The sequence below is a fragment of the Cupressus sempervirens genome, chromosome 5 (assembly GCF_028749045.1).
Source record: "Cupressus sempervirens isolate cs-2001-9-10 chromosome 5, ASM2874904v1, whole genome shotgun sequence".
Lineage (NCBI taxonomy): Eukaryota > Viridiplantae > Streptophyta > Pinopsida > Cupressales > Cupressaceae > Cupressus > Cupressus sempervirens.
The window spans coordinates 522,413,405-522,438,545 of NC_143122.1; the positions used below are offsets into that span (position 1 = coordinate 522,413,405).

The window sequence follows — 25,141 nt, forward strand, 5'->3', positions numbered from 1 at the left end:
TTTGTAATAGCATGTATAGTAATATCAAAATTTAAAGTCCTACTAGTTGAGAGTTTTGTTTGAACTTTGATGAATGAAAGAGTAGATCAATCTCAAAGCTATGTACATAGCTTGGGCACATTACAAAATTGTTTTTGAACAAGCATCACATAACCTCAAACTTTCAAAAGAAATGATAAGTTAAGTGATGGAGATTTATAGATCGAATACATATGTGCATGCACAAACAATGAATACCCATCATACACAAACGTTGGAGAGGATTGTAACGACAATAAATGGAAGCCCAAATGCGATTAAGTTTGCAACGAATTTGACTCAAAGAATGTGCAATAGTAATCTTCTTAAAAGGCCATGATACGGAAGTTTATTAAAATTTGCCGGTGAAACACCATATAGCCCGATAAAACACAAGGGATTAAATAAAATGAAGAGATGCAATTATAATACATTTTATTTTAAAAGAAGTGTCTTTTCACTTTGAAGAGTTACAACCTCAACCAAGTGAGGTATAAATAAGGATTATTTTATTTTCAAAAGCATCAATATTCGAACATTCACATTCATATTTAGGAGAAGTTATTTTATATTACCTGTACGGAGAGATAAGGAGTTTAATATGATTTTGTAATATAAGTTTCATTAATAAAATAAAATCTCCTTTGTTTATTATTAAAGGCGTGGAGATTTAAACTGCAGATGAATCGTCCTTTGTAATTATTTTTTGGAATTCTATATAAATTTAAATGTCAAATAAGTGGACAAGGTCATTTAGCATTTAAATTCGATCATCACAGATAGTGTGAAATATTTAATTGTTTCCGCATTTGTCTCCAATTTGTCTCCTTACTAGAGGAGTTAAAGTTCAATCTAGACTAATTTAAGATTGCATATATATTTGATTTGTTGCATCTCGATTATTTAATTGTTGGCAATAAAGTGCGTAAAACATTATAAAGTTGTCCATGAAAATTCACTGAAGTTATCTCTATTGCCCGGATGAGCAAAGGCATTGGTCTTTTTATTATTGAAGTCAGAAAATCTATAACTTCCTTCCTACATGCATCAAATTAATTATTATTCAATTATACAAAACATTCAACCATTACTCAGCATCCAGTTTTCATTTTAATTGAGTTCGAAGACCTTGCCAGCCAAAGAACTCCAAAGCTTAAATTCGCCTTAGAAAAGCTCTAAACCAAGTAATCAGGTTTAGGGAGAAGGTCTACCTGCCTAGGTGTAGTGGAGTCTGAAGTGCAAGGGAATCAAGGTGATTCTCGTTTGTTGGCCAGAACTGATTGGGAAGTCCTATTGGAGAAGTGGCAAGCTCTTGGATTTCCAATCTAGGGTTTTGGGAACCAACACATCCAATGCAATTTGACTCCATAATTGCATAAAAAATTATTCAATAATCCAACATCCACGAGCTTACTTCAAAATTTCCATTTCTTTACCAATGAGAAAATATATCAATAATTTGTATACTATAAAGTATGCAAAAATTTTGGGAAGTATATATGAATTGTATATATATCTTTTTGTTCCTCACATCTCATATTTATAATAAGCAAAGAGATGTGTATCTTTTCTTTAAACAATACAACTCTTTGTAACAAATAATTGAGCATTTGTTACTCAGCGTGAACCTTAATATAATTTGGTATTATTTTAAAGAATTAAAACTAATACTTTGTAGTCGTCCTTTTGTTTTGGGTGCAACGATATAAACACGGCCACACATCACACGATACAGGTAACATTGGAAACATAGTCTTCGGATTTGTCCTTTGATTATATGAATGCGTAGACATTGATCCAATCATTTTACCTTTAAGGAATGATCATATCATGCTCGCAATACCCATACTCCAGGTCCGCAAGGAATCCTTCAACTTGCAACAAATACAGAATATCTTTAGACATAAAAGATTGAGAAATGAATAGTAACACATTTGTAAATTCCATGTTTCAGGTGACCTTGTGAGCAGTGGGTGCAAAAATCTCCACTATCGAGGACATTGGGAACTCCATAATCTTCCTACGCATAGATCCTTTCTCTTCCGCACCATCATCAGACCTCATTTGGAAGAATATATCCTTTGCCGCTACTGATGTCGTGCATACCATACTTGGACTCTTGAAAGGATTCACGATATTGACTACTACATCTCGATGCCCTAAACGAATTGATCTCGGATACTACTTTCAACAGGCTACGTGGATAGTATCCATAACTAATCTCCTTACATGAGCATTTTTGTAGACATTGCTAGGTCTTTCCATCGCAATGCTTTGATGTCTCAGGAATTCATATTGCTAAACGATGAACATTGGACGCTTGTGAGAACAGCTTCTCTCACACTACGCTATTATTTTGGAGTATGTTCTAATTTTTTTATTATATATACTTCTTCCAATGACGTTTTGATCATTTCCATTTCCCTACGTAGATTATCACTATGTCGCTCCAAGCATAAATGACTCCTGACAATGAAGTGACCAAAATAGTTACTACTTCTGTCTCCAATCTTCATGAAACAATCAGTCTCTAGAGAATTGACATGTTTTTGAGTCTTTGTGTTATATAGAATGTTCTGCCACTCGATTATTACAAGCATAATTGTTTTCTATCAACCCAACATCAGAGTTGCTTACTTCTTGTCAAGAATTTTCACATGTTGATGCACTAGGTCTCTGTGAATCATTGGAAGATAGCCAGATAGAATATAAAATTAGTAGTTTAGAAAAAGGATTCAAAAGGACACTCAAATGAAGGCCTTGATTTGCAAAAATTAGGGCTCCATCACTCCCTACACACCCTACCAGTCTTCCATGAGTATGAAGTCTATTTGTGCAATAGGATCTAGTACTCCCAAAAGCATTTGTACCATAACCCAAATATCCATCCTTAGTAAAACCATTATGAACATGTTGACTCTGCAAGAAGCCTCAACTATTGGTGGTGCAAACCCATCCCATAAAAGATGGTATGAACCTAGAGCCAACCCACACCTACGTGTAACCAAGTCCTCCATCAATGGATCAAAAACAAATGATGAGAACTCCTCATTGTAAGTTGCAATAAAATGTTTTGATCTCCATCAAAAGCTCATCATCATCAAACCGAGAACCAAGAGATGGCTACAATCTCTATCTTTGAACAATTGGTTGGGAACAATCCCCGGTAATCCTCTCAGCAAACCCAACCAAAAAATCCCTTTGGGAAAGCACTGTAGCCAAGGTCTCTACAATCTTTCCCACCAAACATCGAATACCACGAGAACCCAATACCCTCAAAAGCTTTGCATGGTCCCTCTTGCAATTCTGGAATCTTAAGAAGACACTCCATAAATATTATGTGTAGTAAAAATTATATGAAGCATCAACCTACTCTCCTACAATTCACAGCTAATCCCTCTAAAACTACAACACTAACAAATTATCTATCGCTATTACTTGTATGAGATGAAGTAATAGATTTTCTTCCAGTAGAGGGAAACAAACCCCCATGAGAGCATGCCTCCAAATCAGATGATACCTTGTCCAAGCCTTGTTCTGCATCATCTATCAGGGTGCTAACTACTAGGGACACTGGTACAATAGGAAGCTCTTTGTAGTCCACCACAGATGCACTCATCTCAGCTGTGAGAAGTGAGAAGATAATACATCCACATCACATCCATCATCCCTATCCACAGAAGTCAACTCACCACCATTCACCACTATATGTAGTTGAACTAGATCTGGGGCTGGTGTAGATTGTACATGCTCCAACTCTACAACTATCACCCTCTACTGCAACTGCAACTCTTGGAAAGCCAATTGGGTGATCTCCAACACCCCGAAAGTTACCTTAAGCTCATAGGTGAGGTCAACCACCTCCTCTTAACCTAACAATGCCTCATAACAAGTGCTACCCCACTCAAGAAGGTAATCCCTATAAGCTATCAACTGTATATAACTACAGCTTCAAGATCTTGACAACCTCTCAAAGTGAATGAATCTTTGTGAAGAAAAAGGCAACTACCACTGTGCTCAATAGACATAGGAGCATCCTGTGTCACAAGGTTCACCGAATTTTTGGCTCCAGGTTTGAAATTCAGCAAACCTAAAGAAATATTAAAAAATTCGTGTAAGTTTGGCCTAAATTCGTCGTTTCTAAAACCATGAGTGCAGATAACTCTATGTATTGGTTGCAAGTTGTCGTTTCTAAACTGTAAGTGCAAGAGAGTCCTTGTATAGGTGAGTGAGTTCGTCTAGATTCACAAGAGAGTCTGTGTAATGGGTCGTCTTCTTTCCCGCCTGCTTTCTCTTGAACGAACGGTGTCTGCTTTACATGTACGAACTTCATACCCTACGAACAGCGTCTGAGAAAACTCCACTTCCATTCCTCTCGTCGGCAGTTTGGGGCATAATTATTTTGTAATGTTTTGATATTATTTAGGTTTGATTTTATTTAATAGTTTTGAATTTTTATTATAGTATGTTTAATGTTTTAAGAGTAATTTTAGGTTTACTTGATATTTATACAAAAAAATTGTTATTATTATTAATTTTTAATTTATTATTGTTATGAATTTTATATTGTTTATCAAATATTAAAATATGCCAAATATTATTTTATATTATATAATAACAAATAGTCTGTACTTATAAATTATAATTAAACATCACAATACTTATATTATTTATCAATTATTAAAATATAATATAATAAAAATAGTATATATTTATATATTTTTAAAATTACATTGGACAAATTTAATGTCAAATTTTTTCAGATTTTCTTGACTTGTCGAACTTCATTCGAACTTCATAGTCATCGAACTCGAACTCAAACTCACACCTTGTGACTTAGGGAGCATCCCAACCAAATGCAACTAACATCTGACAGATAGCATCATAATGCTCAAGAGCTGAAAAGATATCACCATCGCTCACCCTCAGTTCTCTGGTTACATGATGTCTTTACATACCCTAACTCCTACGTAAGCTCTCTGACTCACTAACTGCACTCTAATAGGAAATAGTATCATCAAATCTCACCTCATGATCACTCTCCTCATGTACACTAACAACCTCACGCATGTCCACTAACAAGGTATTGCCACTGGGTACCTCTACCAATACCTCTTCTAAAGAAGTGGAAGTCATTATATCAAACTCCTTGTGCCTTTGCTCCTCCCTCGCCTGTAAGTCTATGTAAATTACGATCCTAGGACCTATCATCATCCAATAACCACTTTGAGTCATCACTCAACATTTAATATGATATACCAAACTCATTGTAACATGAATCATCATTTCGTGAAACATCAAAGTTCCCCACATCACTAGTATCAACACTGTCCAATTGAGACCCCTCTATTATCGCCCGTTGCGACATACTTGACTCAATGTCATGATGTGAATCAACAACACTGGCATAAATCTACATCACCTGAGTAACACGCAAATCATGAGTGTCATCATTGGGTAGCTCCATACCCTCATCCTCTCCACTGGAAAAGGCAGATGTCTCCTACCCTGACTCAACGCTATGATAGCTGCCATAAAAAACAGAGCTATTAGTGCTCATATCTTTCTTGCTATCTTCAAAACCAACACTCACATTAAGAGAGTCTAAACTAGTGGTGGTATTATTTGCCTCTTCCGCACTAGCCCAATTTGTAACACTGTCAACACAATCAAATAAGAGTCCACTCTCCTAAGAATCAAACCTTGTGCCACTAATATTTTCACAACCACTAATTGGAGTGAGGCTGCCATTAATAGTAGTGAGCATGTCATCACTATTTTACCTGCTCACTAAGTCTGATCACGTCAAGATGTTGAGACTCAGTATGTCCCTTCAAAGAGTCACCAACATCATGTGCACAAGATGGACTAGTGGCTGCCCCACTAAGCACATTATCTTCACCGTGATCAGTAGCTACTAAAAACTCATAGTGAAGACTTTTGGATGTCTCACCTGTGAAAAATAAAAGCTTCTCTTCTTACATTCTCAGTGAAGGAGACTTTTTAAAAATGGAAACCATGTACCTGCTGCCCTATCAACTATCGCAGGATTTGAAAATCTTGCAACCATCTTTTTCTGATTTTGTCCAAGACTTTCCATACTTTCTATCAAAGCAATTATTTGCTTCTTGAGATTACCCCCTTTATTTAACTAGTTCCCATATTTACTAGATTTCTTATATTTGTACATAACTGAAGTCATAGTTGGAAAAATCACTCGGCAACAACTCACCAAGCCCCTAAAAGTTTTTTATTCGGGAAAAAATTGGCCTATTTTTAAAAAAACTTGGGAACCTAAAAAACCGCTAAAGTTTAATTAAAAATACTTTTTTTTTTGCAAATTTCAATGAGAAGATGCATTTAATGAGTTATTTAAAGAGAACACAAAAGAAACAAGCAAAGTTTAGATATATATAAATGCATAGTGGGTACAAAATCACATTCTCATGTGGAATGTTGATGGCGGCAAGTAAAATAGTAAATAGTTTCTGTCAAACCAGAAGTAAATACTAAATAGTTTATGTTTCAAAGGCACAATGGGGATGAGGCTACATGCTACAAAAGCTTAATGATTCAAACTGTACTGTATCTATAATTACCTTTTGAATTTCTGAAGTCCCACTTAAGAAATTGTATGTTTTTAATCACAAAGAAATGATAACAGCAAAAACAAACAAGGCACAAATTTGCAATAGTTTGATCATAACTCCCTTCAAATCAAAACATCCAAGATGTCCTTAATGAAGTTATTTGCATGTGGGTTAACCATCAACAGATTATGATTGCAGCTAAAAGTAGAAACATTTCTTGGTAGTGTTAATTTTTGCTTCCAACATGTGAATTTACAATACTTAGGTGTTCAAGATCAAGATATAAGTTTCTAGAAAGACCGTAAACATAGAACGGCCACTAAATCATCCTGGATGTCAAGAGGAAGTATTTATTTTGTGGTAGTTTGGAAGAGACAAGCAAATTGTAGATAAGGAACAATCACTTCATGTTGTCATTCCAACGACAGTGTTGGCAAATAGTGTGCATGAATATTCTTCTGGATGTGATATTTCTAGCATGCCACTTCATAATCCAGTGTCTGGCATGTCGTCAAATATGGAATTTTATTATTGTGTTGAACCCATGGAAGGAAATAATTGGTCTATCGATAAATAGTTTTAGCGCAAAACATTTGCTTAAGCTTTCGGGAGGCAATTTCTATTTCAATGGAGTATTGTTCTGCACCCATTTAAGTTTAATTCTCTGAATCGAGCATGCCGTGGAAGAATCAACACTGATATTGTGTTCCTGAAATTCATTTTGTCATGTTGCTTGCGATCCTCTTTTGACACGAGTTCTAGTTGGTGATCATCGATAGTTTCAAATTTGGGAAGGAGAAAATACTAACTGGCCCGACTTTTGGAATTCTCGATTCAAGGTTTTCGAGGGAGGTGTGTTGAGAGTCACCTATCGGGGGTAGATAAGAACAACAAAACTCTCACGAGCTTCAATGCGAGGGTCTTCCATATCCATAATTGTTGTGGGAAGACTAGGTGATGGGTGTAATTGTCTAAAATGATTCAAGTAACCATTGCACCTTTTGGCTATCATTGGAGTTGTCCAGAACCGTCGAATTTGAGTATTCAAAAGAACTGATTTGGGAGTTTGCGGAGATTTTGGGGTCAAGCGAGAATGAAGTTTGATAGTAGACAAGCAATTCTAAGTCGAGCTTAATATATGATGACCTTAATTGCTTAGAAGTGGTTTGTTGGATGCACAATAAAACTTCAAATTTTAATTATTGTGATGGAGCTACTTTGATATGGAAAGGGAGAATTCACAAGAGGTGACGAAGAGGAATTGTTTCTAATGAAACACAAAACTGAGTAGGCTACTAAAGAAGTGAGTTAGGATCCTAAAATTTTGTTGTGAACCATATTCTATTCAGTCCTGGATGTGTTACTCATTGGGCAGCTAACGAGTAAACTATTGCGTTCGGGTTGTACATGTGTTCTCTCTGAACCACAAACGTTACAACACACATCTGGAGGAACGTTACCATAGGAGGCCTTTGTCGTGAGGTGAAGACGAATTGTCTATGAGTGCCAGTAAGAAGTGTAGCAATCAATTCGATTTATGGAAGCTGGCAGATAGGGTCCAAATCACCATTCAAATTATATTATGAAATAACGCCACTTTCAGCCCTGACAGATAGCAGGTTCCTTGCTTGAAGGGGAATTGTTTCAGGAGTAACGGAATTTGGCAAGTGGAGTGAATAAGTCGCTCCTACATATTGCAACGTGTATCTAGTGGCAGTTGGTGAAGAAATAACTTAGAAATAATTGTAATAAAAAGCTTACAGGCAGAATTGTTGAAAATGCGTTCTAGTCTAGCACTGTAGTTATTGAATGAGCTCTTGAATTTGAATGACGGTTCCAATGAAGAAGAATGGTTACAAGAATGTCGAATACACATGTTGAATACTTTCCCTCGTGAAGATCCTTTCAGCATATTTACACGTGCAGGAGTGGACATCTCAAAGGATCCTATCGACGTATTGCCAGAGCAAGATGACACACTTCTTTGTATTGATTTCATTAGAGAAACTGATGAGTTACTTCAGGAGCTAAAACTGCAAACAAAAAGTGATGCAGCGACAGGCTTGGATCCTCAATCAATCGCAATTAGCTTGAAATTGCAAGAGAAGGAAAGGACCTTGCAAATTTTGTTCAATGTTGTACAAACAGTTGTCTAGAACAGTTTGATCAAGAATGTGCAGATGCTAAAGTTGAACACGTGAATTGGAATTCTTCAGAAACTCAATACAAACTCCAGCGAGATATTGATTCTCATGCAGCATTTGTGTAAGCTACTAAGTTGTCTGAGATTAAAAAAACAATTCAAGCTGCGGCTAAATGAAGCCCTTGCTGAATCTGTGGCATCTCTTCTTGAGGTTGCATCACAAAACACTTGGCCAAAAATAAGGAAACATCTACAGATTGTTATGGAAAGAACGGCATCTGATTTTACATCTGTGATTATTGGATTTGAGATTGATGATGTGACCTCTAGTAAGATGATTAAGGATTTAAAAAATGAAGAAGCAAATTAAATGTCAGATCTTGTTGATGAAGGAGTTGAAATGACACTTATTGTAAAAGCTGATATGCAAGGTACGGTCTAGGCTGTAACAGAAGCATTAAAGACACTGAATAGTCCCCAGGTGCTTGTCAATATTGGTCACAAGGGAGTTGGAGCAATTTCTCAAGCTGACGTGGATTTAGCCCAAGCATGTGGGGCATGCATTGTTGGGTTTAATATACGCAACACACCAAATTTTGTAGATGCCGTTGCTCGTCAAGCAAATATAATTATATGACAGCATCATGTAATCCATCATCTGCTTGAGGATATAGTAAAATTGATAGTAAGCATGGCACCTAGCATATGTGAAACTCAGGTTGCTGATGAAGCACAAATGTCAAGCATTATTGAGCTTAAAGGAAGGAATAAAGTTGTTGATGCAAAGATTGTTGGTTGTCAAGTATATGATGAACGCATAACAAAAACTTCAAGGTTCAGAGTGGTGCGAAGTGGTGAGGCAATGTTTGAAGGTACTTGTCAGTCCTTGCAGAGAGAAACAAAATGTTGAAGCAATGGGGAAAGGTACTATGAAGCTACAAGTGCAGTTAGCCCAGAACTTTGAATCCAATATAAGAGAAGAAATACTCGACATCTATAGAGAGTATAAAAAACTTCCTAACGAAGTTCAGAATTACTTACCGTTCATCGATGACATGGATTTTCACCCAAAGCTACAAAACAAGATTGATATGGCAAAAAACAAGTATTTTGAATTGGCTCAGGATCTCCTTGCAAAGGAACAATGCAAAAAAAATTATGAAGAGTTTCCAGCTGACCAAAATCATCTAATAGAGAACCTTGAAAAAAAAGAGCAGTCAGCAACTATTGATTTGCAGCCTTCTCATGATCACATAGAAGATGTTACATAGGGCGCAAGTGTCTACGTTGGGGATTTGGAGGTTAATTTTGACAAGCAGGTTGATGAGGTCGGTTGCACACAAGGTAATAACAAGTTGGAATCCTTGTATGATGAGCCATATAATTCTGAAGCCCATGACATGAATTTAAGGGAGCAATCTAAGATGATACAGCAAGACTATGAACCGCTTCAACATGACAATAATGAAATGCATACCTTAAAGAACCAACTGATGGTTAGTGAAGACATGGTTGTGGCGTCGTTGGTATGTTATGACAGCACTCTCAAGATGGTTGAAGATATCTACAGGGAGGCTCAAGGGAAAGTGGAAGGAGATTGCCTATTGCTGATTTTCAGGTGGTTAAAACAGCAATTGAATCTATGAAATCAGATTACTTATGTTTGCTTTCCGACAAGGATTATGCTCTTAAGGTGGCTGGAATGTATGTCAATAAGTTGAATAAAGAAAGGAATGAGATTAAGGAGCCCAACAGGGAACTTAAGTATGCTCATGAGGCATTGGATGTTACTCAGTTATCTCTTTAGGAAGCACAAAATCAAATCAGGATCACAAACCATTTTCGGGAACATGAGGATAAAGGGAGACAGGAGTTTTTCCAAGAAGTAATTGAGGAACTTGATAGCATTCAACAGACTTATGACTTGGACAGTTGCTCTAAAAGACTAAGTACCAAAGTTTCAGATCACATTCAGCTTACAGACAACTCCATGTTTGAAGTGGATGCTGATTGGATTTTCAATAATCCCCCTTTTGAGATAAACGAGGAAACTCCTTTTGATTTTCATGAAGAAGATGATTCTGATTTCAGAATATTGAATCCTGGTATAGTTCCTAGCAGTGAATCTTGGTCATGGGATGAGAGTAGTGAATTGACTACTGTTGTAATGTCCCGTTTAGGGCATCTACGAATTTTCTTCAATTTGTATTGATTTATTAGATTTTCCTCCGATATCCTTTTTCACTCTTTGATATTCGATATTTATATGTATTTTCCAAAGAATCACATCTTTCCAATAATGATTATTATATTAATAATATTGTTATATTAATTAATAAGGTTTGTTATATTATATTAATAATAATATAATTATATTAATAATGATATAATTATATTAATTAATAAGGTTAGTTATATTAATGTCATAAAGTATATTATTAATATATCAAGTATATATTATTATATTATAATACATTTAGCATTTTCATATTAAAATATATTTTAATCATAATAGTATTATGTATTATATCAGATTAGTATTACTATAATATGATATATAGTATAATATTACTTTATAAAATATTATCATTTTAATATTATTATTAATATTACTTTATATATAATACTTATTTATTATTTAAATTATATATCAAAGTGGGGACATCACAACTGTCGCTTGTCATTGGATCAGTCTAAATATGGTTTCTAATTCACCCCATACAAGAGTTGGATGGATTTCCTACATCAGCTATTGAATAGATTTTGGTGTAGTATTGATGTGAGCTATGTTTCAATCATAATGATTAGCTTTTCAACTTCATACTTACTCATAGCACCTATGCACTTGGGGGTTCTCCAGATTTATGAAGACAGTATGGGTTTTGATGTACCTGTGGTATTAGTTTCAGCCTTTCAACAGCTTGATTGGTCAGGTCGTCACTATCTACTAGGTTATACATAGCTCCTGGATACACTTCTACCTCATCATCTATTTTGGTCAGGTCGTCACCATCTACTAGGTTATACATAGCTCCTAGATACACTTCTACCTCATCATATCAAATGGTCATGGCAACAGGGTTTGGGATCCAGATGTTGACAATATTTACCTATTGCTTATTGAGGATTTTGTTACAGTTAAGCTCAGTTTGAGACCGGATGCGAGGATAATCAAAGATGTACAGTCTATAGGTACAGTGATATTTCATAGATTTATATGGGATCTAGGGAGCTGATTGACGAATGGATGGCAGAGTGACACCTTACTTCGCAATATGGCCGGATTGGTTTGCGGACCTTGTCAACAGGAGAATAAAGATTAAATTCGCTCTATAAAAGCCTTGAACAGGGTGATCCGGTTTGAGGTGAAGGTTTACCCGCCTAGGTCTATCGGAGCCTGAAGTGCAAGGGAATCAAGGTCATTCCCATTCATTGGCCAAAATTTATTATGGAATCCTATTGGAGAAATGGCAAGCTCTTGGATTTCCAATCTGTGGTTTTGGGAACAATAGATTGATGTCTCTATTGGGGAGAGTTGCTCGCAACACATATTGTGAAGTTACCTAGAATTTCAGATTTCATAGACTAGAATTAGAAAGCAGTTCTATCAGTTTGTTTGGAAGCATACTCTGCTGGAAGTGAGAACCTAGAAGATGAGCAATCAATACATTCCTCGAAAGAGGTGGCGACTCTATTCAATAAGATTTCAGTTGGTAACTCTACTGAGGGAGAGAACTCAGAAGGAAATGGTGTATAGTGTTTTGAAATGCATCGATCATTTCAAAGAAAGCTTTTTTATTTTAGATGTCATTAGACCATTGTATTTCAGCAATTTTCATTATGAACCTAGCAAGTTATCCCCAAATCTTTCATAACTTGTACCAAAGTTCCATAGAGAATGGGATGAATCAACACTTCAACATCTAAATGCATTTTATACATTCGTAGAAGATTATGAGATCAGTGCAAAAGATCAAGTGATGAAGCTATTTGTCAGGATATTGAAAGACAATACGAGGCAAGCATAGGAATTACTTGCTACACAAGGTATCTCATCTTGGAAAGAGTTTGAACAATGGCTCTTATATGAATTTCATGATGCAAGCGAGGAAGATGAGATGGGTAATGAACAACGTGAAGATCAAAGTTGCAGAATGGAAGAAGGTCTTGACATGTCTCCACTTGATGCCTTTTTCAATTTGGAGCGATTTGAACGGGAGTCTTCAGCGCATTTGTACATGAGGATGACAAACATTTATCATCACATACCATCAGACATCATGCCCCCATATGTGGAATTTATAAAGAATTTTTTTGAGTTGGGAGTCTCACCAAATGACCCCGATTTGAAGCTTCTTTTTCAAATATTGCAAGAAGGTGATGGAGATGATGAAAGATATACTGAAGTGCTGCAAAAGCATGATGATGTTTCAGATTCAAAAGGAAAGGAAATTATTAGACAGTCTAAAGAAAAATCCATCCATGATGAGACTTGTGCAACAATAGATGTTAGCAAATGTAAATATGAGGAAGAGGATTCTCTTAGTGTAGAAGAGATTTCAGCTTTGTTGGACACAATATAAGAAGCATGTTGAGAAAAGTAGTCCAAATTTTTTCTCAATCCAATATAATAAACAAGTTAATGGGATCATCACATACTCAAGAGGTACTAGAGGAAGGAGATGATGATTCCCAGGAATCCAATAGTGAAGATGAAACAAAATTGCATACAGCATATGAACACGAGGAAGTTTTAGGATATATTGCTGATCAAAATATCCGTCTTGCTGGTCAAGCAGATGATGATTCTCAAAAGGATGAATTTAGTACACTATTTGATGATATTATATGTAGTGATGATCCAAATGAAAGCTCTTATGAAGGTATGCCTGAATTCTCTATGTTCCTAAATCCATTATTTGAAGAGGAAGTAGAAGATATGGCTGAGTACCCTATGTTCTTGAACCCACTATTTGAAGACGATCTTCTATGCAATCAAATCCATCAGTATCATGGTGAAGATAGGCCTACTAATGATTTCGAAGTTGATAAAATTCATGATATGCATTCAGGAGGTCAAACATTTTTCAGTTCATCCTATGAGTAGGAGATACATCAAACTTGTGAAGATGAGATGAAATCAAATATGCATGCAAACATCTTCAAAGGGAGATAGCGACTTGAATATGGTAAAGGACGTATTTTTACAGAGTATCTAGGACCACATTTGAACTATATTCGAACATACGCATAAGATACTTAGAGAGCCTTTTGTAAAAGGGATTATCATGTGCTTCGCATACTGATTGCCATTGATCATCTCGCAAAGAAGAAACATTTGTCCAAGCCGAGTCATCATGGGATGCAACATTGTATAGACAAATATACACAAAGTTATCACATACACATACAATGATAAGGCAAAGTATATATCGAGCATATAAGTTGGAATCATTCAAATAAGACGGGAGAGGATTGGAATATACAATGATCACTACCATTAGAAAAAGGCTAAAGATAATGCGCCTGGAACAAGTATCAAGTTGTAAGCTAACATATCATTGAAGATGTGTGCCGACATTCCTGCAAATAAAGACATATATATTGCCACTCGACAAAATAATTATATTTGATAAATTAAAGTGGTTAAGAAATACGATTTGCAAGTAATATTTAGTTTGATTAAGAAATGACATGACTCCCAAATTTGAAAGGTCGTGTTATTTAAAATCTTCCAATATGAAGGATGATTCATTTGTAAGACAGCGACATAAGAAAAAAGACACATTCGACAAGTACAAGTATTTTGCATTCACTTCTAAGGAGGAATAAGGAGCAAAAATATGGCTTTGTAATACAAAATTCAAATATAATATTGTAATGATAAATAAAAAGCCTTTTGTTTATATTTAAGGCATGGAGATTTAAACTGCAATTGATTCGTCCTTTATAATCATCTTGAAATTCCGTAAGCAATTTAAATGTCAGATAAGTGGACTGGATCATTTATGGCACTTTAAACTAGTGATCATCCTAGATATAATGAAATACTAAATTGTTAAAAGTGCAATCTGGACTAGTTTAAAATTGCATATATAAACTTGATGCGTCGCATATAAGTTATTAAATTGTTTATAATTTAAGTGCATAGAACTTTATAAAGTTGTACCTGATAATCTTCATTGTAAATGATTCTATTGCCTGAATAAGCAAAGGTATTGGTCTTTTGAATCATTGAAGTATTATTAATGGGTTTATATTTGAAGTCAAAAAATCTATATCTTCCTTCTTACAAGCATCAAATCCATTATTGACAAATATTATACAAAACATTCATTCAATTCAAACATTCAGCATTCAATCTCATTTTGATGAGTTTGAGGACCTTGTCAACCGAAGAACTCATAAAGTGTAAATTTGCTCTATAAAAGCCTAACAAGGTGATCAAGTTTGAGGTGACGGTCTACTCGCCTAGGTGTGGTAGAGCCTGAAGTGCAAGGGAAGCAAGGTCATTCCCATTTGTTGCCCAAAACAGAGTGTGGAATCCTATTGAAGAATTCGCAAGCTCTTGGACTTCCAAACTATAGATTTGGGAACCAACAGGAGGACATCATGAACTTTGTTTTATGGGCTTGAAAACCTTGTACACTTAAACGTTAAGCATTAAGACAATAGTTTGTAAAAGAGCACTTTGGGGTATTTGGTAAACCCCAGTTTCTTACAGATTTTTAAGGACGTGCTTTCAATTTCAATTTTTGCTTTTAAATCTATATGTTGGTCATTTTCAATTGCCCACTAAGGGTTGAGACCTTTTTACCTTGATGAAATATCCCAAACGGATATTGACCCGATTCCTTCCTCAAAATATGTATTCAGATCTTAAACATAGGTAGATGTATTACGAAACAATAATAGAAACCAATAGATATTCCAATAGATATTAACTCGTTCTTTCTCAAAATAATATACAGGATTCAAGCATATTAAAATGCATTACATATCAAGAGTATAAAACCCATAAACTCTCATAAAACTGCTCAAGACATGTTATTGCATTATACAACAGCAATACAATAACCAGCATTCAAATTCCAATCTTAAGCACAGTTTTACAGTCAGATTGGAACACTAAGAAAAGAACCTATAAGTGCATACAAGACACCTACAGTGACGTCTCCACAAACAATGGGTTTGCCTCCATTGTTTGCCGACACGAGGGGCTACGTCCTCACCCTGGCTGAAAGCTGAAGCTTTCTGAATAGCTCTCGCAAGAGAAAACCGAAATCTGAATCATAAATCAAACATGCCAAATGAATGAATCTCTTCTCCTTTTATCCTCACAGTTGTGACTCTTCGACTCCCTTCCTAGCTTTTCGTCTTATCTCTCATTGTCATTTTTAGCCCACTTTATAACATTTAAATTGACCTTTTATAATTTGAATCAATGCTCTCAAAGTCAATTTTTAATATTATATGAATAAGTCTTTAAATTTTCTAATGTCCAAAAAGGGGACATTACACTTGAGAATGATCTTCTGAGTTTTATTGCAGGTTTGGCTCCTCTTGTAGATATATCTTAGTCTATCTTAGGAATGAAATCTTTATACTAGTGACACAAACATCTTTGTGGTTGGCTTCACAATTGAGTCTTCATGCAGAAGTCTAAAGTTAAACCCTAGGTGCAGACATTATCTTGGGTCCTTGCTTTATATGTGCAATCTCTAGGCCATCATTGCCAAGGTTTGGCTGAGGTTGATCTTGGTTTTAGCTACAAAGGAGACTGGGTGGTGGTAAAGCAGATGGGATCATTTTGCACCCTACACCCTTTCATGTATCTTTACAATTATCTGGGTTGCAGGAATATTCACTGTGAAGATCTATGATAGGTGCAGTATTTAGCTTCATCTGTCTTGTGGATTAGGAAGGCTTTATGGCTTAGACTCTATAATATATATGGCAGTTCTTATGATCTGCAAGCATAATGTTGTATTCTTGTTATAAACATGACTCGGGTTGTTCTGTGCTCAGATTAATTTTGGTCTCTGGGATTTAGTATCAAACCAATGGCGCACATTCTGTTAAAAGTTATGAGAACTTATCTTATGATTGTAAAAATACTGGCATGTAATATTGTACAATGATGACATTGTGAAGATGTGAGGTTCAGTATTTATGATCTCTGTACAATGTGAGTTGTATGTTGCGAATGGATGCAAGTATTCAAATAAACCTGAATCGTGTTACTAATGTTTAATACGAATATTTGTATCATATTGTATAGCATCAGAATGCTGAGTATCATGTGGATGTAATAACTCTGATCAATTATAGCTTAGACATACATCAATTTCCTCACTAATCAATTGTTTGGCATTTCGTCAAACACATGACTAGCAAGGTCTGACACTACTGTAGAAACCCAACATGCTCTTCCAACTATTGCTGAACGATGATACCATTTTACAGGAATTGTCTTGCAATTTCTTAATTATAAAAATCAGAATATGTAACTGGATATCATACCATAATTCAAGAGCTCTCACATCATAACTTCATTAGTTGAATTATCAATGTCATTTGTACAACCATATGCAGAAGTTATTTTGGACAACTTAACTACAATGCTCAAGCACCACTTGACTGAAATTATATACCAGAATTAACACAATGTATTATTCCCATTTTCCTTATTTGCTTTGCACAAGAGCGGCCAGCTTTTGAATCTCTGGATTTTTCTTGCATTACTTAATTACCACAGCTCATGGTGCGAATTATATCAATAAAATAAAATAGAACCTGTATTTACGTTGCAGAAAACAAGGTAGTTGACCAGAAGCAAAGGAAGAATTCTCCCAATAAGCCATGCACCTAGCCTGGAATAGTGCCATGCCAACAGTTGAAGAAATACCTCGCACAGCCCAGGTAAAAAGACACGTCAGCAGGGAAAACTCATGCTCAAACGTGAGTGTAAACCCAACAGCAGTTGCCTATGATAGGCGTCTAGCAGTGACAGACAAAACAATGCCAAACCCCAGAATTCTCAGTCACCCAGTTTGTGATGATTTGCAGCAGATTAATCGCCAAATGCAGGGTATTGGCGTTCTCAAATTCAGAGAAAGAAAACTCCAAATTGGCAGAGATTCCTGGCATTCCAAACAGAAATTTCAGTCACCAATTACCAGTCTCAAACTCCTATGAGAAAAACACAAGTCTCTTAACTAAATTCACAGCCTTTCTAACACAGTTCAATCCCTCAAAGAGAATGAATTTGGATGCTAATCCACCCCAATTTTGCTATCAAGAAAATGGACTTCTCAGTTATAGTGTAAACAGTAGAAGCCACAAGCAAATTCTCAAAATCCTTAAACTCCTTGTCTTCACTATACTTCATCAATGGAGACATCCCTCGGCTCAAACCCTTATACTTAAGCAAGAGCATAGAAAACATCAACCTCGAGAATTTGCACGATCAACAAAAGAAAAGAATCACTCGGATAATCAGATGCTTTTTCCATCAAAATGAGCTCATATTTATAACCCCCATTGGCACAAAGTTTCCTAAATGCAACTTCACTTAAGAAGCTTCGCCAACAAAATATCAAGGATAACTTAAACCCCCTTTAAAAAAAAGTATAAAATTTTGGCGAATAAAACATTAGTTCAAGGGGAAAAAAAAATTTCTATTGGCGAATTTGTATTTTTAAGTAGGATTTTTTAAAATTTTATTGGCAATTGTTTTTCAATCATATGAAAACTCTATAAAATCCTGGCGAATCTTTCATTATTATTGAAAATCATGGAAAAGAGTACATATACCTATAAACAATGGTTTTATTATTATTATTGTTGTTATCATATGGAGCCTAATTAATTATCAAACTTTAAGGTTAAATTTAGCCCACATTTATCATTATAGTTTCCCTCCAAATTATTGAATGGTGGCTTGGGGGAAGCAACCCTATTATTTTTAACCATAGGATGTGATGGAACCCTGATTTATCAAATCAAGATCTCCATTTGTCTACCACCCTTTTCATCTTTTCCTACTATTAATCTTATCTTCAAAATTGTTTACCCTTTCCCCTTGAAGATAAGCTTTTATATTGATTGAATCTTAGATTTTGACTAGTTTTTTCAGCATTCTGGATATTTGAAAACCTATATTTTGATTAGTATTCTATTTTAACCCTGAGATGATAACCACTTTCTATGGCTTGACTATTATATTTGTTACCTGTCTTTCCTTTTCCCAAAACCTGATTCTTCACAAGTATTAAGATCACACATATGGTTGTATATCAATATTGGTTTGTGCTATTGATGGTATTGATCCTGAATGTAGATGCATCTCAGGTCTGCATATGATGAATGTAAAATCTCAGTCATATGAATGGGAGCCATTGAAGGAAACAATGACCCCTTTTGCAAAATAGGAGTATTGGGCAGATTCAAGCATCATATCAGGTTCAGTATTGTGTATAACCTCTGAGGTATTCTGGATTGTTGTTAAGAAGTGTATGAAATTAAAGTATCAGTTTAAGGTACAGTAATAAATTCATCAAACATATATATAGTTATAACTGGTCCCAAGGATACTCAGTGATGTTCCTAGATATTCAAATGTTAAAAACAAGCATGCAGATTTGAATTCAAAACAAATAACATCATCCAGCAGTGTTGTTTATCATATGAAGTGAAACATTAGCCCAACTGAAGGAAATAAATAGCGCAATAGCAAAGACAAAGAACGCTACTTTGTGCCTTTCACAAAGATGGATTATATGCAATCTTCATCTTCATTGATGAGTATGAACACAAAAATGAATTCTTGGAGTGATGGGAGCAATTGGAATCTGTAGGTTACTGGTGGATGTCTAACCCATACGCCCAAATAGAAGTTTGCATCACTCATGGAAGACATTGACGCCAAGTGTAAAAAGCCTCGTCTTGATGCTTGTGTGCTTTGTGGTTGTAGCAATACATAGACTAGGAGCTTTGGCTATAGCTTGTATTACCATCTCAAATTCATGCCTTAAGACGATTAGAGAAGCCGTCGAGGGTCAAACCAAGCACAGAAAGATGTATAAATGAAATACAAGTTCGAACAGGAGATTGGAAGCCGCAGATGATGTTTCTAAAAAATTATGAAAAGAGCCCGATAATTAAAATGATTAAAGGGTGTTTTGGCGAAAGCATGTGCCACCCTCTCCAATTCGAGAGAAAGCTATGTGCTACCGAGCACACCACGTGATCTGGTCATTAACCTTCCAGAAATAATCCTCCCAATATTGCTAAAGAACAACTATAGAAAGTGTCAAGTATTAAAAACGAAATAGTTGTCAGTTTGGGAGGCGATTAAAATCTTTTATTATAATCAAGCATTCAGAAATGTTTACGTGGAATTAGGTGCAAGGAGAGAGGCAATTTATTTCTGAAGAGATATGATTTTTGAATGTAAAAAGTCATGTTCCTTTGTATTTAAGATATAAAATGGAGAAAAGACAAACAACATTCCAACAAGATATATTCGAACAATTATATTCACATCCATATTCTCTTAGGAGAAAGTATTTTATATTTTATTATTGTATGGAGGAATAAGGGGCTCATTATGACTTTGTAATAAAAATTCTATTATTTTATTTTAATAATAAATAAAATATTCTTTGTTTATTATTAAAAGTGTGGAGATTTAAACTGCAGGTGAATCGTCCTTTGTAATTATTTTCTGGAATTCCGTATACAATTGAAATGTCAAATAAGTGGACATGATCATTTAGCATTTTAAATTTGATCATTGCAGGTATTGGAAAATATTAAATTGTTTCCGTATTTGTGTCCATTTTGTCTCCCTACCAAAGGAGTTAAAATCAATCTGGACTAATTTAAGATTGCATAATAATTGGTTTGTCACATCTTGATTATTTAATTGTTGGCAGTATAAGTACTTAAGAACTTTATGAAGTTGTACGTGAAAATTCACTGAAGTTGACTCTATCGCCCAAATGAGCAGAGGCACTGGTCTTTTTATTATTGAAGTCAGAATATCTATAAACTTCCTTCCTACAAGCATCAAATTAATTATTATTCAATTCAACAATACATTCAGCCATTTTCTAGTGTTTAGTTTCATTTTGATCGAGTTTGAGGACCTTGCCAGCCAAAGAACTCTAGAAGTTTAAATTCACTATAGAAAAGCCTTGAACTAGACAGTCAGCGTTGGAGGTGAAGGTTTACCCGCCTGGGTGTAGCGGAGCCTGAAGTGTAGGGGAATCGAGAAGCATTCCCATTTGTTGGCCAAAACTAATTGAGAAGCCCTATCGGAGAAGTAGCAGGCTCTTGGATTTCCAATCTACAGTTTTGGGAACCAACAGGATGATCCTAAATGAATGGCCTAAACCCTATTTCAAGCCAAACTTTTACAAAGGATACCAAGTTTTAAATAAAGTTCCCAAAGTAAAGACGTGTCCCCAATCAAATCTATTTCGCGAAAAAGTGAGTAAGGATAAAAAGTTTCATGAAAAGTCTTCAAAATAGAGACACATGTCAAAGCTACATCTTAATCTGTAGTGTAACGTAAATTTTTACCAAATATTGGCAAATATTATATGACCATCAATTAAGACAAGCCTTGAAAATTGTCGGCGAAAATATTTAATTTACTATGTAGAAAAAATAGATTCCATTGGCAAAGTCATCACTAAAATATATATACTTTTGTATTATCATTGGCGATTACCCTAAGCATGGAACCCAATTTTGGTAAAGTGCAGGCACCATGGACACCCCAAAAATACAAAAAAAAAGCCAAATATGGGGTCTCCGATGAGTGATATTAGCCAATTGGCAAATATTAGCCACTAAAGTTATCCTTGCACAATATCATTTTACAACATTATACTAATAAAGTGCTATTATAATAGTGAGAATTTAACAAATAATTAATAAACTATGTTCCCCCGAGTTTCCGAAACGGGGATAGTGGGACGGGTTTCCGAGACGGCAATTTTTTTTGGTGATCTTGGGGATTGGGAGGGATGGCAAACAGGGACGGTTATATATATATATATAGAGAGAGAGAGAGAGAGAGAGAGAGAGAGAGAGAGAGAGAGAGAGAGAGAGAGAGAGAGAGAGAAATTTTAAAATATACATTGAAATTTGCAAATATACATGTTATTCATATGAAACTAAGCACAAAACATGTCATTTAGACATTATAGAACCTTAGCATACACCATTTGAATGCCATCTAGGAAATATTAACCGATTTCAGTACTCAATTGTCAATATGCATATCAATATGTGAACAAAAATATTTAAATATAAGTTTAGCAAAGTAAAATATCATAAAAATCTAGAAATCTATGCCCAAAGGCTAAAGGGCTGCCATAAAGTTTCATCATGTTCAAGTTCAACATAGAAAATAAAATATTAAAAAAATGAAGCAGACTGCTGCTCCTATTTTGCCTCTTCCACCATGGAAGTAAAAGAATCACCTCCTCTTCTTGCAAAATGAAAACCCCAACAAGCTGCAACACACTCCAACTTCAAGCGAAACCAAACAAATGTCTAAACAACCACAATGTGGTTGTTTTTGACCTTTTAGGGCATTTGAAGGGGTGGGGCCCACTAGACAACCGAGTAGGGACAAACGAAATAATTTTTTTGTTTTAATTTTTTTTTTATATCTTCACAAAAAGCGTCGTCCTTGGAACAGTCGAGGGACTTCTGGACGTCCCCTTTCTGTATTAGGGACGGCTGATCGTCCCCTTATTTTCTCCCAAAAGTCCCCAATTACTGAAGACGTCTCCTACATTTTTTGCCTAACTAGGGACAGTGGGGAGTTGTCCCATACCCATCCCCCCGTCCTGAGGACGTCCCCGTCTCTGAAAACTCTGGTTTTTCAGGTGAGGACGCATCCCCAAGTTACATAGTTAATAAATATAAGCTCACACAATAAATAGCCTCATTTGATGCAGGTGACGACCAACTGCCAATGCCACCATCTGCACTACCAAATATGGCAACTGCCCAAGTTAGAGTTACTAAAAATAGTAAGTCCACCAATGAGACCCCCCAAACCACCTTGTTAGCTCACAAGGGTCACTATAACGAATTGACTCGATCATTTGTAGCTCGCCAAACATGGGGACATTACAGTTAACTTGCGTAAGCACTTACTTTCTAGATGGATATGATAGAATGGGTATTATTTGTAACAGAGATGATGTATTCAATTACAATATAAAGACATGTTGAATGTACAGGTTCATGGCATAATCTCTGATAGTAATTATGATCTTGTTAATCTTTGGGAGGTACATAGAGTTGCATGGTCATTGTCTATTTGAAACGATACCATCATAGATAGCAGTACACATTTGTAGCTTTTTTGGTTCTAAAGATGTGTATAGATGATCATTTCAAATAGTATTGACATCTAACATGTAATTATGTTGTAATATTGTTGTAAAGTTGTCAATCTTGGAATTAAACCATAGTTAGACCGCCTTGGGGGATGGCGGAATGGGGGGACAAGTTTTCGTGACAGAGGGACAGAGGGGACTTAATTTGGCAACAGTAGGGGGATGGTGGCGAGGGACGAGGGGTGGTTGTGTATATTATACATGTGGTACTTAAAATGCTAGATATGAAAATATGTATTGCAATATGCGATATAAAGATGTAAAAGAGTAAATACTTGAACATTGCACCCAATTGGAGCATCAAAAGTAGAACATAAATAGTCGAATCAGCATATTGTCAACACAGGGGCATCCCCCAATCCCCGGCAGAGGTTGCAAAATCCGGTGGTGCCACTAGGGACGAGGGAAGGGAGTCCCCAAGTCCCCGGTGTATCCCCATCTCCACAACATGGGGCAAAAGGAGAGGGACACGTCCCTATGTTACTATGAGTTAAACAGTAGTCTATGTGCTTGTGACATTTAGAAAAGTAGGCATATTGTCTGTACCACTTAAATAAGCAGTAATTTAATGGCTATGGTTGAATATAATTTGGTATAGCCATTGTTCTTTCATTAGGATTTTATTTCTTTAACTCCATTGATGACTATCCTAGATCTTTTTCTTTAAAAATGGAGTGTTCAATGCTGCCCTAGGGGAAGAGTATTATACTTTGTTAATCTTGTGATTCTTATGGAAGAAAAAGAACAAAACTTGTCTTTGCTAAACTAATTCACCAGATTTGCAAAGATGAATAAGACTGTTAGAATACTCTGCTTCTCCATGTTGTCTTAACAACCCTAAAGCACTATTTAGCAAGGTTTCCAAGTGTAAAGAAAAATGATCACTGTACCAATTAGGAATTATCAATTGGTTAACATAGAATGAGGAAGTTAATATATGCTAAGGATTGATTTTTCTACTCCTTTGACCGTGTTGAACAAATCCTACAATACAGTTGTGTGGGACAATAAGGTACACAATCCTGCAATAAAGAAATGATATATTATTACGTTCAATGTCATGGGTTTGGGTAATGTTAATGCTTACTATTTCCTCTTTGTTGCTTGGTACAGAACCCTTGGGAAAGGCATAGATGGCACAATAATGTATTTAGAATTGTGTCATAAATATGCTAAAGAAGAATCTTAAGCTTGTAAGTTCAAATGGGTGAAATAAAACCTGATTGGGTATTGAACGACTGGTTTATCTTAAACTTGAATGGGAAACATAGGCATAAGTGTTGGTGTAAATAAGTATTTACTATTTACACTTTACTTAAGTTTACTTAGGTTAATGCATATTCATATTAGTTGTCATGTAGAAACCTAGGAGTTTGCATATTCATATGAGTTGTCATGTAGACAACACAATAGTTTGCACTCCAATTGAGCACATGTTGTCTTCTACATCTCTTTATGAGATACACCTTATATTCTTATCCTCTCATTGTTGCACGTACATTCATGCACAATGTAGGAGGATAATCCACTCTTGGTGAACATGTGCTTAGTTGTTATGTTTATCTCTTGTATGACTCCTAGACATATCAATTTCCTTTATATACAATGCACTTATATGATGTATTTATCTGAAATCCATTATTATTTGATCATTATTGAGATTCTCATTTGATCATCTCTCATCTCTCTTGTGCTATCTCTTGTGCATCTAGATCTTGGCATTGCATTATTGCCTTAGGCAAATTCTTACATGGTATCAACCATTGGAGAGATATTTTTTGTAGATCAAGATTGGAGCTTGTTGGTGCAAATCAGATGATGATTCATAGAGAAGATCCAAAACCCCTAAATCAACTCTTATTTCATCCAAATCGAACATCCGAGGCGAAATCTAGAGGCATTTGATTTTTAAAGGTGCAGCGGCGGCGATTCAAGCAAAATAATTACAAAGGTGATTTTCAAAC

The 25,141-nt window shown here is 35.5% G+C and overlaps 1 protein-coding gene across 7 annotated transcripts in view; it reads right to left on the reverse strand.

Moving 5' to 3' along the window:
• LOC149556999 (shaggy-related protein kinase epsilon) overlaps positions 1–25,141 on the reverse strand; it is a 64,509-nt gene that overhangs the window by 16,746 nt on the left and 22,622 nt on the right. Inside the window, exon 2 of one of the 7 annotated variants that reach the window (XM_089831647.1) lies at positions 17,548–17,894. The exons of the other annotated variants lie outside the window; for them this stretch is intronic. The gene's annotated coding sequence lies outside the window, so the exon portion shown is untranslated. The remainder of the gene's footprint in view (positions 1–17,547; positions 17,895–25,141) is intronic. 7 annotated transcript variants of the gene reach the window in all.